We start from the raw sequence: 13,965 nt of genomic DNA, 5'->3' as shown, positions 1-13,965 counted from the left end.
CTCTAAATGCGCTACTTTCAGTTACCACAGCATTCTGTGACTTTCAACTGTCGAAGATGTTTTGACAAAACACACTATGAAACACTCCAAAATACCCCTTGACCTGATTTGACTCACAGCAAGGATTCAGAGTTTACAGATTTAAAAAAAAACACATTTTTAATGCATATTATTTATATGTTGTAAACCGACTACTGCTTACAGCTGTATGTAACAAAACAAAAATGTAACAATTATCTTTAGTTTGTGTCAAAAAAGGCAGATCTGGATGTTTTTCTCTTGTCAGGAAAATGAATGACATCATTTGTGTGAAGTGAGAGGAACAAGATTATTTTACTGCACCCCAAACAGAGCCTTAAATTAGCACTGAGAACAAGTGGAATTACGTCACGGTGGATATTCTTTTGGAGGCGCGTTGGGTTAAGCTCATTTGATAAGGTGGATATTTGTGTGTGTGATGTGATACGTTGCTGGTCAAACACACTGACCGGTCCCGCGCTGCTGGGACCAACCTCACTCAGCTCTTCATGCTGGGCTGCTTCTTGTACACATCACTGTTGTCCTTGGTTTTGTAAGAAATATAAACACTGAATTATCATCCTTTTCTTTTGGAAGAGAATTTGTGCATCCACCTGCGAGTTTTCTTCATGTGTACCTGCCGTACTGTATTCATACAGCGCTGTTTGTGGTACAGTGACGCGTCGAAACCAGAGCAAAGAGTGGAGTGGCAGTAAAGTGCAGCTATCAAGAGGCTGACTGGACCTATATAGACTCTGATTTTCATGCATTTCTACTTATGCTTAGACATTTGCCTCCCTGCTTGTAACTATTCCCTTTTTATTTGTTATACATAGTCCCACTCCAGCCATTTTGAAAAAAAAAACAATCCTAAACTTTCATGTCTGTGTATCAAAATGAAAAATAACCCTTTCCCTACCATGACCTCATCTAGACTGTTCAGATCAATGCAGTCCCTCCACCACTGCTCGGTCAAACACTGAAAACTGTTGTATGCTGCACAAAGTTCCAATATTGCAGATAATCAGCCATACATACTTAAATAGCATATAAAACAAGAAAAGCATTCAGAGAGAGCAGTACTCCGCCAAGGCTGCTCAGTCGTTGTCGTCATTGTTTCCGAAGGATGAAATTTTGAAAACAGTTGTGATCGATTTGCAGCAGGATCACAATCATGTGATCATCAGCAGGCAGCTGATGTAGTGTTCACTTGCTGTCATGGTTACAGTGACGCTGTGACTCCATCTCACAATGATACCGAAAGCTTTAACAAATCCATGGATCTAGACTATAAGCTGCATCACTGCCAATATCTAATCCTTTTGTCCTTATGTAATTTCTGACCTTCACGGAAAATTTCATCTAAATCAGTTATTCTGTTTCTGAGTAACATTGCAAACAGACAGACAAACCGACAAACCGACATCGATCATCACATAAGTCCACCACGTTCCTTGGAGGTTCCTTGTCATGGTTACAGCAACGGCCTGCCGGCTGCTATCTTGCTATGGGAAATCTTTAACAAATCGATGCATCCAGACTGTAAGCCACATGACTGCCAAAATCTAATGAGGTGGTCCTTGTGTCATTTCTGACCTTCTCTTAAAATTTCATCCAAATCCGTTATACCATTTTTGAAAAATGTTGCGCACAGACAGACGGAAGGACAAGCCTACGCGGATCGTCACATAGCTCCGCTGCTTTCTTTGGTGGAGTAACAAAGCAAAAAAAAAAAAAATCATGCATTTTGGCTCATAGACTTATTATAGGTCTCCTTGAAAAAAGTATCTGCTGGATCAAAAATACATACACAGCAATGCCAATATTTGGTTTGACATTCCCTTGGACGTCCAGTTGAGGTGGATCCCCCACCTTAACTGGACACATTTAGTAGCCGTTCACAAGCCTATGGCACGCTTTGGTTGTATCGCTGACGTTTGTCTTGACATAATTGGTAAACCTAAACTAAACGTGTTCCTTTCTGACACAGAGTGTTTCTTCATCACAGGCCACAGGTTTTTGATGAGGTTAAGTCACGACTTTGCAAAGGCCAATCGAAAACGTTAATTCTAGCATGAATAAACTATGTCTTCACCAATTTTGACAAGTGTTTGGGGTCATTGTTCTTGTTAGAACCAGCTGCATCCAAGATCCAACCTTTTGACAGTTTTCTTGAAGAATGTGGAGGTAATCCTGCATCTTCATTCTTCCTTTACTTTATGTGAAGCACTCAGAGCATAACACCACCACCACAATGCTTGACTATGCCTTTCTTCCAGAATGGCTTTTCTCTGTCATTGTGATCAGCAGCAAATTTCAGTTGTACCACGGCAATGTACAATACATTTGAATTTGGACACCGACGCCTGTATTAAAGCAGCTTCAGATTCATTTTGGTGATTTGCAGTTGACTGGTGACCTTCCTGACTAATTGTCTCTCAGTAGCAGGTCATAGTTTGTGTTTTTTCTTCCTGTTTGTGGCAGTAACACAACTGTACCATGCACTTTATACTTACAGACAATTGCATACATGGTTTTGGGATTGGTAGCTGCTTTCAAATGGCTCCAAGTGATTCTCCAAGTGACTTTCATGACTTGTTCAAGTCAGCGATTTGCTTTTACGGATCATTGCTGAGCACCTCAGGCTTTCCACTTCAGTGTTTGTGGCTGAGTCTGATGAATGTATTCAATGGGCCCTAGTTCAACTGGCTTAGAGGAGTCACCAGCTGTAGTCAATCCTACTCACATATGATAATAGACCGTGGAACTTAAAAAAATCATTAACACAGCTTTTTACACCACAAGAGCTGAGCATTCAATTTGCTGTATGTACATTTTTGGCCCAGCAGATTCACTCATATTTCCAGAAGACCGATAATAAATCAACGAAGAACCAAAACGCCTTATTGTTTTTGTTGTTGTTGTTGTTTGTTTGTTTTATGGACAATGACGCAAGTGTTTCAGTGATTCCATAATAAAAAAAAATAATCTGAGTTATAGGAGTTAAGACTGCCATGATACACATGGTTTGTAAGCTTTTCTTCACTGAATGCACCTTAATTATTAGGCCATCATGTACGATTCAGTTTGTTTTGTGTTTTTCTCTCAGGATGGAAATGCTCTTCAAGTTTTCTTCCATTCAACTGAAGTGAACAAGTGGAGGAAGATTTTTCTATTTTTTCAGTCTTATGCTGAAGAGAAACAGCAGCATACAGAAATCTACACCTGCACAAACAAACAAGCTAACTGTATTTTAATTTCCACGTGTCCAGGTTTCATAGTAATGTAAAGTTTGCTCACATCCTCTGAGGATGGTTGGATTGTGGAAGGGAGGAGCCCAACGGGAGCAGGAGTCCATGGGACAGAAACTCACCGGCTGGTCTTTGAGATTTCTTGTTGGAACCTAAAACAAGTTGGTCAAACCTGTGTCACGTTATTGCACCTGATGACGATATAAAGAGACTGCTTGATTTCACTAATCAATTAAATCAAAATTTAAATACATGGATATTGTAGGAGGATAACTGCACGTACACAAGAGCACGTCTGCTTTAGGTTGAAATTGTCAACAGTTCTGCTCCAACCTTTGCAGGTAACCCACCCAGACTGATTCCCGCTCGTTCCACACATCGTGAAATTACTACGCCATGCATCACAGCGGGGAGGGAGAGAGTGTGTGTGTGTGTGTGTGTGTGTGTGTGGGCTGCAACCTTCTGTCTGTGCATATTATATTTGATTATTTCATAAGGACCGTTACATTCAATCATGTTCCCCAAATGCTGCACTAAAGAATCATGAATTGAAAACCATTCACTTCCACAGTCACTTTAGATGAGCATCTGTGCCAGTGTGCAGTGATAGTAGCTGGCAGCGATTCTGAAATTGTAATCATAAAAAAAAAAATCTGTTTTTATGAGCAGTTTTTCCTCACTCTGCTGGAGCAAAATGTGCTCAATTTTCTCATGGCTGCTGTCTGTGCAGGAACTCATAAAGCTAGGAGAATTTTCCACCTAAAAAATATCAGTTTACACTCAGTTCCAACACGGAAGTTTAACAAGGAGGTGGTGGGTGGGTGGTGGAGGGAAAGGTCTGGAGAACAGCAGTCGTTACACTTTGTAAGCAAAACATGAATTATGAAAAACAGACCTTAACTTCCCCTGCATAATTAGAAATGGGTGCACATTAAAAGAAAATAAGAGACAAGTCCCTTGCAGCGTGCACACTTGGTTAATTATCTCTGCACTGGTGTGAGGAGTTTTAGGTAACGATCAGGGACAAAACACACTCCAAGCCACAACATCTCTTGTGTCCAGAACATTGACCACATCTCTAAACATTTGTGAGAATGTGTGTGTGTGTGTGTGTGTGTGTGTGTGTGTGTGTGTGTGTGTGTGTGTGTGTGTGTGTGTGTTGCAGCTCTCACTCCAGGAAATCAGTGAGGTCAAGCAAACATATGGATGTCTTGGCTAAGCTTGACCGAAACTGCATCTCAGTGTGATATAAGGACAAAACATAGTTCAGGCTATAAATTCTCAGTGTTGGAATAAATCATATTTGGCCGCCTACTTCACGTTAATGTGTGATGTGATTCTATCCAGTAATTACAGGGAAAGGAAGAGCCTTGGCAAGCATCACAGAGAAATAACACAACAGGCTCATAACCGAAAATTTACTGTGTGTTAATGGATGCTTGTGTTTTTATTTTCCCAGAAATTGTTATTCTAAGGACAATAAACTGTGTAAAAAGGACTTTCCAGAGCAGCTGTGGAAGGTTCAACAGCTTTCCAAAATCTGACAGTTTTTAAAAGAAACTCTGTTCGCTTCAGTCTCTTAATCAGATTTTATTGCTTCAAACAGGCCTGCCGCCTGCCTGACTGTCAGTTTGGAATGAGATAGTACAGCCATCAGTGCAGATGTGAACATTCAATGTAAATTATCCAAATGAAGACAAGCTTAAAGCATAGGTCCAGCAAAATAGTTACTCATAATTTAACCCTTCTGTTCTGCTGCAGGTCAAATTGACTCCTTTTAAAAGTTTTTTTTTGTTTTTTTGATTTTTTTAATGATTAAAGTATTTTTTTGTATGGATCTTCTTCTGCTTAGCTTAATAAGTGTAATCAATATACAAAATGAAAAGGGTTCATATCAGATATTTGCAAACCCACCCCGAACAGAAGAGCCATCTCCTCTTAATTTATCAACTCCATCATAAGAAAGAAATTAAAAATGTGCAATATGATTTAATAAAAATCAATGTCACGTAAAACTATTGTGTTTTATATGTAAGTCTTTTCAATGTACATTAAAAATTTTTACATTTTTTTACGAAAAATGACTGAAATATCCTCATTGAACCATGATTTTTGAGAGGTAAAGAACAAAATTGCACTAAATATTGATTGAAGTGGTTACTAATGGAGTTAATAATGAGATATAAACTATTTTACTGCCATTTTTGAAAAATTAAATATGCCCCAGTTCAAACTGATCTAGGAACATCATTGCTGTTCCTGAGAAATTAACGTAACAGGAGGGTTAATGTCCCATCTATAATATAATATAATATAATATAATATAATATAATATAATATAATATAATATAATATAATAAGCTTCGACGGAGTTATGTGATGATTGGTTTGTCTGTCTGTCTGACCGTTAGCAACATTACTCAAAAATGGAATTACAGATTGGGATAAAATTTTCAAGGAAGGTCAGAAATGACACAAGGACCAAGTGATTAGATTTTGGCAGTGATGCAGCTTACAGTTTGGATTCACGGATTTGTTAAAGATTTCTGTATCACTAGCTGGGTTTCCATTCCAGTTTATCGCAAAATAAAAGCGATATTTCTAAAATTTCGATAAAGTATATTTGCGCTTTGAACGTGTTTCCATTGAAGGTTGTTCTGGGCAGAAGCATCGTAACTCTCATAAAATATCATCCCGCGAGATTTCACTGTCTCCCTCATTTCCGCTTCTATCTCCTTGTAACACTCTGCATTCCTCTGCTGTTTGCTGTCTCGTATGGCAGTGATGTTTTTTTTTATCAAGAATAATGGCAAGAAAAGTCTCGGTCTTGTCTTCTGTCGTGAGAACTGGTCATGTGACCAGGTACGTCACGTCCGGTGACGTATAATTGCGGAAAAAGTGTTTCCATTGTGCTTTTGCGATATTTTTCAATATCAAAACGTTTGAAAAACCACCTCATGAGAGCGTAAAAACTTTTTAGCGATATCTTAGTCCTTTTTCAAAATTCAGGTGTTTCCATTACCAGTTTTTTATTGCGCTATTTACATTTTGCGCATATCTCAGGGTAATGGAAACCCAGCTACTGTGAGATAGTGGCTCAGCGTCACTGTAACCATGACAACAAGTGAAATTTACGTCAGCTGCCTTTTGACGAGCACATGATTGTGATCCTACTACAAATCCACCACTGAGGACTTATCAGGACTTATTTGTCTAAAATCATACAGGGAACAACTGATTAAATTGTGGGGGTGTTTCTGAGTCCCATCAGTTTTCCCCGCCTGCTATATATTTAGGTCGCACAATTCGGTATCTGTGCATAACGTTCACATGCATGACACACGGCTGTGCTCAACGCAAGGTCATTTTGTTTGTGAGTACATCTATGTTACATGACCATATTCTAAGGTGGCATGAGTTCTAATCTATAACTAATAAACAAATGCTGCATTTCTCAGAAAAAGAAAAGAAGGCTACATTTCTGACAATGCCGTATGAGGGAATGAACAGCCTTGGAGGAGTGCTGCGTTCTCTGAGGGCTTTTCTAGTTAGTTTATGGAATCATTCTGCAAACATGGTAAAAATGATCAGAGTAACACGGTTCATTGTTCTGTTTACATTAGATAAATACATCACTTCACTTTCATTGGAAACTGTAAAACTGTAACTGTAATGTTGTACTATGTTTGGACTGGAATGAAAAACCAGTGGTGTAGTCCAGACATTAGTTGTGCTTCACTGACTGAAAGATCTTAATCAGAGAGGAGAACTACTGCAACTGTTCTGATGACAAACAGTCAATAAAAAGTCATGTGACTTCTCCAGTCACTGTTAATGTTACTGTAATCTGATTACTGGGAATTATACAGGAAGAACGAAAGCTGTGCCTTTCTACCAGCTCCCTGTAAAGGACTGAACTACTGAAGATTCAGCTTTACTGACTAGCGTGTTCCCACATACGGGGGATCTGACTGTAGCATTTTCGTTGCTTACAAAGTACTTAAATAAAATAAAATAAAACTCACGTGCACAAGATCAACATGGATTTAACTTTTATGTGCATGAGTGATTAGACCACCTATGACCCAATTATGCATCATTGTGTTAACTACATTTACAATAATATTATACGTATGTGTAAAAGAGTGTGTTTAAGGCAAGCCCAAATTTCTTGACAAATACAATCATCCAAAATAATTACAGAGTTATCGCTTTAAGTACACAAAGTAGGTGGACAATAGTGTTATGGAACAGAAATGAAGGATGAAATAAGAACAGGTATGTGATGAACAGTTTATACAGTATATAAAACGGTTCAGGGTTGGGATTTAAAATGAGTTAGCTGGTACTTAGACTGATTAATAATGTATATCCTGTGTAAAGAAACTGTTCTAGTCTCTGGTTTGCTGTTCTGGTGTTCAGTGTTCTGTAGTTCCTACCAGAGGGGAGGAGTTGGAAAAACCAGGAGTTGGATCTGGTTGTGTTCAGGAGCTGATGGCTCTGCAGTAGTCGGTCTAATCTGATGTAGGTCATGGATGTAAGTCTGCCAGTGGCCGATCATTTCAATCAGCATTCCCTCCTTCACCTATCTGTGTGTTACCTTTTTCTTCATCCAAACAACAGAAACTTCGGGCAGCAACAATTAGAATCTGCTTTTGATGAGTTACTTATGATAGGCTTAATGGTAATTTTCTGTCAATTTATTAATTAGCAACTGTTCTTACTAATGCCAGTGTTTTTGTTTGTTTGTGTTGTTTTACTTAGTTAATGACTCGTTGGAAAGGTCATTAAAAGTCCAATCCAATAAAAATGTACATTTTTATTTCAGTTATTCAAATTCCAATAAAAATAATTTAAATTCAGCTTCTGCTGGCACAAATTATTTCCCATATTTACGTACTTTTGTTGGGACCTAGCAAGAGTTGGACTACAACAGTGCTGATTTGGTTTTTGATTGATTGATTGAAATGTTTATTTCGAATAAAACAAATAAAAAACAACTCAGAAATTAAACTGATTACAAAACATATTATTCGAAAAGGAGTAGGTTGAAGTTAAACTTATAGAAACCTACCCCCTTTACAATCTTATATTCATGAAATTAAATTGACATACTGTTTTAGCAGCATACAACTGAATTACTTATTCTCAGCAACCAGCAGTAAAGGCATAATGAACATTTACAGCAAAACATATGCAACATTAATATTGAAAACGAAATACCTTTTTATATTTCATTTCTAGCATACTTACAAAGGAGAAATGTTTTATAATTTCTTTTAAATAACTGAATATTTGTACTTCCTTTTATTTCATCACTTAACTTGTTCCACATTTTAACCCTGCAAACAGAAAGACACTGTCTCTTTTTAGCTTTGTCAGCATACATTTCTTTAAAATTAAGTTCCCCTCTCAAATAACAACCCCCCTCTCTATCATGAAACAGTTTTTGAACTTCACTCGGTAGTTCATTTTTCCTTGCCTTATACACAATTATAACAGTTTTATATTGAACCAAATCAAAAAATTTCATTTCTTGTGATTTTAAAAACAGTTCATTTGTATGTTCTTTATATCCAGCTTTATGAATAATTCTTAGTGCTTTTTTCTGAAGTATAAACAAAGGTTGTAAATTTGTCTGGTAAGTGTTACCCCATACTTCTAAACAATAATTTAGATATGGCTTTACCAATGCAGAGTATAATATGTACATCGCTCTATATGGCAAAAAATGCCTTGCTTTGCCCAGAACTCCAATACTTTTTGCCAGTTTAATCTTTACATTTTGAATTTGCAGCTTCCAACAAATTTTTTCATCAAGCAATACTCCCAAAAATTTTATTTCTGACACTCTCTCAACTATTACTCCTTTCAAGCTGATCCGTGCCTCAGTATTACATTGTTTGTTTCCAAACAACATGTATTTTGTTTTTTCCAAATTAATTGACAGCATATTTACTTTAAACCATTGGGTCACTTTTTCCATTTCCTGTATAACCTCTTCAATCATTTCTTTTAAGTTTTCCCCTGAACAAATAATATTTGTATCATCGGCGAATAAGATAAATTTCAATTTTTTTGACACCATGTACAGGTCATTTATAAACATGATAAACAGTAGTGGGCCTAATACTGACCCCTGTGGAACACCAGTGGAAATATTTATACATGTTGATTTGTAATCACCCATTTGCACATATTGATTTCGATTTTCTAGATAACTTATAACCCATTTCAACACTATCCCTCTTATCCCATATCTCTCCAATTTATTAATTAATATATTGTGATTAATGGTATCAAAGGCCTTTTTTAGGTCCACAAATACCCCAACCACATTTTTACTTTGATCCATACATCCAGTTATCTCCTCTATAAGATCCAACAGTGCCAAAGATGTGGATCTCATTTCTCTAAAACCATACTGACAATCTGCTAATAGATTAAATTTATCAATGAATTTGTTTAGTCTCAAAACAAATAATTTCTCAAGTATTTTGGAGAACTGGCATAGGAGAGAAATTGGTCTATAATTAGAAAGAAGCTTATTGTCTCCAGCTTTATACAATGGAATCACTTTAGCTGTTTTCATCCCTTGTGGGAAGGTTCCAGAAATAAATGAGAGATTGCAGAGATAAGTTAGAGGTAATGCAATACTGTCTATTACCTTTTTCACTATTAGCATATCAATTCCATTGTAATCGTTAGAGGTTTTATTTTTAAATGCATTCACTATGTCCACAATTTCTTTTGTTTCTACTACACCAAGAAGCGAGCAGAAGAAAACGGAGCGGTGCGAACCCGCAGGCAACGGATTCTGCTTATGTAGCGACCACTTTGTATCAGGTAAAGAATCCGTTTCCTAAGCTTTATATCTGATCGCGTAATTTCTCTTACCCCTCAAGGCTTTTATACGCTTTAAGAGATTCACCGGTAGCCTAGCCGCGCTAGACAACCCGCGGCAACGAATTTAATTCTCTGCCAGGGAGGGTCGAGTTACCCTCCATAAGGCTCCAGGCTGGATTCTCCTAAAACTGGCAGGACGAATCACCATGAAGTGTAGAGTCAGAAGGCGGGCGTAACTAAGTGACGACAGAGGCGTGACGATTCTGACAGAAACAACCAGCGCACAATAAACAGTTATCTTTCGACTCGGCTTTGGCCACAGCCCTTAAAGATTTGAAGCTAAAATTCAACTTGAAAGATAAACAAAGGACGGCACTTAAGTGTTTCATTGAGAAGAAAGACGTATTTGGACTTATGCCGACGGGATATGGCAAATCCTTAATATACCAGTTGGCTCCGTGGCTCTGCGACTCCACTGGTTGGGAAGCTAATGGGACTTAGCCACAATCCGCCGGTACTTTCGGAACTACGTCAGCCTATTCGTTGCGTTGATTGGTTGTATACCTACCCAATTGCTGCAGAGGGATTTGATAGACAACCTTTTAGCCCGCCTCCCTCCCTGTCGAGCTTCCCGAAACCCTTGTGTCATCAGAAACATGGGTGTAGCATGGCTAGGCTAATTCACCGGAGTAGGATGAAGGAAATTTATCAGGTAATTGTAGATGTCAGGGTACCGCAGGTCCAGTAAAAGGTCCGCTCCGACCGCCTCAAGATTCTTAAATAAGATACCGGGGGCATGATATGGATCGGATATGTTTAGTTTGTCCAGTTTGTTTGTATATTTTATAATATCGTCTGATTTAAAATGAAAAGTAAACTCAGACGGCGTAAATTTTCTACCAGCGCCATTCATTTTGAAGCGGAGTTTCCTGCCAACGTGGCGGCGTAAACAAACGGAGTCACGTGACATCCGGAGCGCTATTGGCAAATTATTACATAATCAACAAGAAAAGCATTCAAAGAGACATAGGCGTTTCTAGCCCATTTTTGGGGGTGCTCAAGCACCCCTACATTGAATCCCAGCACCCCTAAAGTTTGAGAGATTTGTTTTTGTATTGCATGTCCTTTTTTTAAACAAACCAGAAAAGTGTAAAAATCATACAGTACTTGGTTGATACGTAATGTTTTAACAACAAAAATACAGTACTCCTCTCCCCCTATCTTGCCTCAAAAATGGTTTGATCCCGTCCAACTTTCCCGACTCGGCCTCTGAGCCTCTACCTGCAGAACTAAGCTGCCTCCCCACAGAAGCACATGTTCCGTAGTAAGTACCTGGTTTAAGTCAGGATACGTGGCACAATTCTTAACTTCTACCACTCAATACCAACACATTATTATCATCACAAGTCCTCGTTTTTGTGCATTTAATCACATGTCACTGTTTATGTTGTTAGGTAGGAGTTAGCTGACGTTTTTTCTAGCTAGCAAACGTTAGAGGTGGTCAGTGTCTGTTTGAACTGGACTGAGAGAAACTAGCTGTTGTGTCAATGCATGTGTTAATATTAAAGCCAAGGTGCTACTGACTAGCTAACTGACCGGATGCCCATTGACATTATAACTCCTATTGTGTGTGTGTGCAGACAGACAGACAGACAGACAGACAGACAGACAGACAGACAGACAGACAGACAGACAGACAGACAGACAGCCTCATCATGGACATAAGACTGTTTAAAAAAAAAAAAAAGAGCCAGGTTCAGGTAAGAGTGTAAGATCAAATAGTTTATCTATCATGAGTAATGTTATAAGTTGGATCAATGTATCAGTGTTTATATCTCTTATTAGATATAAAATGCATTGTTTGGTTATTTGCCTTTATGTTGACAGTACAAAGGGAGAGAGGACATTATTTATTTGTATTCTTATTGGTATTTTTTCATATTTATGTAATTTTTCCTCTAGCTGAATACAATCTATTTGTGTATGATTGTCAGTCCAAAGAGGGAGAGACGAAAAAGGGGGAGGAGAAGAGAGAGTGCAAGGTCAGGAATAACCAGGTAAGAAAACAAACAGAGAATAGAGGCGTGCACAACAGCACCTGTTAAGATGACAAAGAAGAACATTCCATTCACAATATAATTTTACATATATGTCATGGAAGTTCTGTGTTCTCCCCACATTAAATGCTTTCCAGAAGCACACTTAACAGATGTCAGTGGACTTCATTCTAAACAGGATGTCTTCATTGCATTTTCCTAATTATCTATATGCTTTAATATTTGCTTAATTTCACGACAAAAGGAGGAGAAGAACAGGGAGAGACTCGGGAAGATGAGAGAGAACCGACCAGGGAAAGAGATGCTGTGCATCGCATTTCAAATAAAAGTCAAAAATAAAGTCTAAGGTCCATATTTGGTGTTTTTGATACTCAGTATAGGGGGCTGGTTTACTCCAGAAACATACATGCTGTTCATGTGTATGTTAAGGAGCTGCTGCATCTAAATTAGTCACTTTTCCCAGAAATTAGGGTTGGGATAGGTTTCTTTTAAGATTCCAGAGCATTCCTCCTTTGCTGTGACTCAGCATTTAAATATCCTTTATCAGATTGGATGGTTTAGTCACAGACTTTTTCAAAAAGTGTTGCTTTTCTTTGACAAATGTGGGAATGAAATTACATTAAAATGTGCAAAACAGTGAAATTTATCATGCCTGGCCAGGCACCTCTGGGTGCTCAGCACCCCAAAACCTCTGATCCTAGAATCGCCCCTGCAAAGAGCACAATACTCCACCAAGCCTGCTCAGTCGTTATATAATTGTTGATGAATAAGTTCTGAGAAGTCCACAACGGTGGATTTGTAGTAGGATCATAATCATGTGATCATCAACAGGCAGCTGATGCAGTGTTCACTTGTTGTCTGTTATGATCCCACTGCAGCTCCTGCCCTTCTCTCTCCTTTTTTCCTTCTTCCACCATTACTCCCCATTTTCACCTCCCTATTTGTCTTGTTCCTCTGGCTCCCTCTGTCTGTTGTCTTTCCCTCCTGTCTCTCTCTTCCAGTCGCTCGCCCCCTGTCTGCTTCACCATGTCAATTAATTTATATCAGCTGCAGTCAATCAGCTCAACACATTCCACCTGGTTCCCTCCTCTGCTACTTAAGCTCTGCCCTGTCCCTCAGTCTTTGCTGGTTCATTGTTGGATATACACGTCATCTCTGTCTCTGCTCCCCTGCTTTCATCACACCTCTGGACTGCATCAGTTTTTGGACTTCTCAGCGTTTCCCCTTTATGGAATTACCTTTTGGACTCAGTCGCTTGGACAGACCTCAGTTTGTTTCACCCACAGTTATTAGTTTTCCCTATTTGTGAGTATCTTCCTTTAGCTCTGTTGTTTTTTCAGTTGCTTGGTTTTTGCATCGCCACCACAGTCCGGTTTTTAGTTTTGTTGTAGTGAGATCCTTATTTAATAAACCCCCTTTTTCTTTAACGTCTGTTGTCTGCGCTTTGGTTCTAAACGCCCCATTTCCTAACATTGTCATTGTTACAGTGATGTGTAAATCCATAACAAATCCATGGATCCAAACCGTAAGCCGCATCACTACCAAAATCTATTGATGTGGTCAGTTCTGACCTTCAATGAAAATTTCATCCAAATACATTCGTCTGTTTTTGAATAATGTTGCAGACAGACAGATTCAGATTAACGGAAGGAAAATGTATGCCGGTCGTCACATAACTCCACTGTGTTCCTTGACGGAGTAATGAGTAACTGACTTAATTATTTAAGTTACGTTTTTACAACAGTTTGCCATATAAGTTTGTATTTCAATTTAAAAGCACTAAAAAATGCAAT

The sequence above is a fragment of the Acanthochromis polyacanthus genome, chromosome 7 (assembly GCF_021347895.1).
Source record: "Acanthochromis polyacanthus isolate Apoly-LR-REF ecotype Palm Island chromosome 7, KAUST_Apoly_ChrSc, whole genome shotgun sequence".
Classification (NCBI taxonomy): domain Eukaryota; kingdom Metazoa; phylum Chordata; class Actinopteri; family Pomacentridae; genus Acanthochromis; species Acanthochromis polyacanthus.
The sequence above is the reverse complement of the archived record's forward strand: the minus strand, read 5'-3'. Positions refer to the sequence as shown.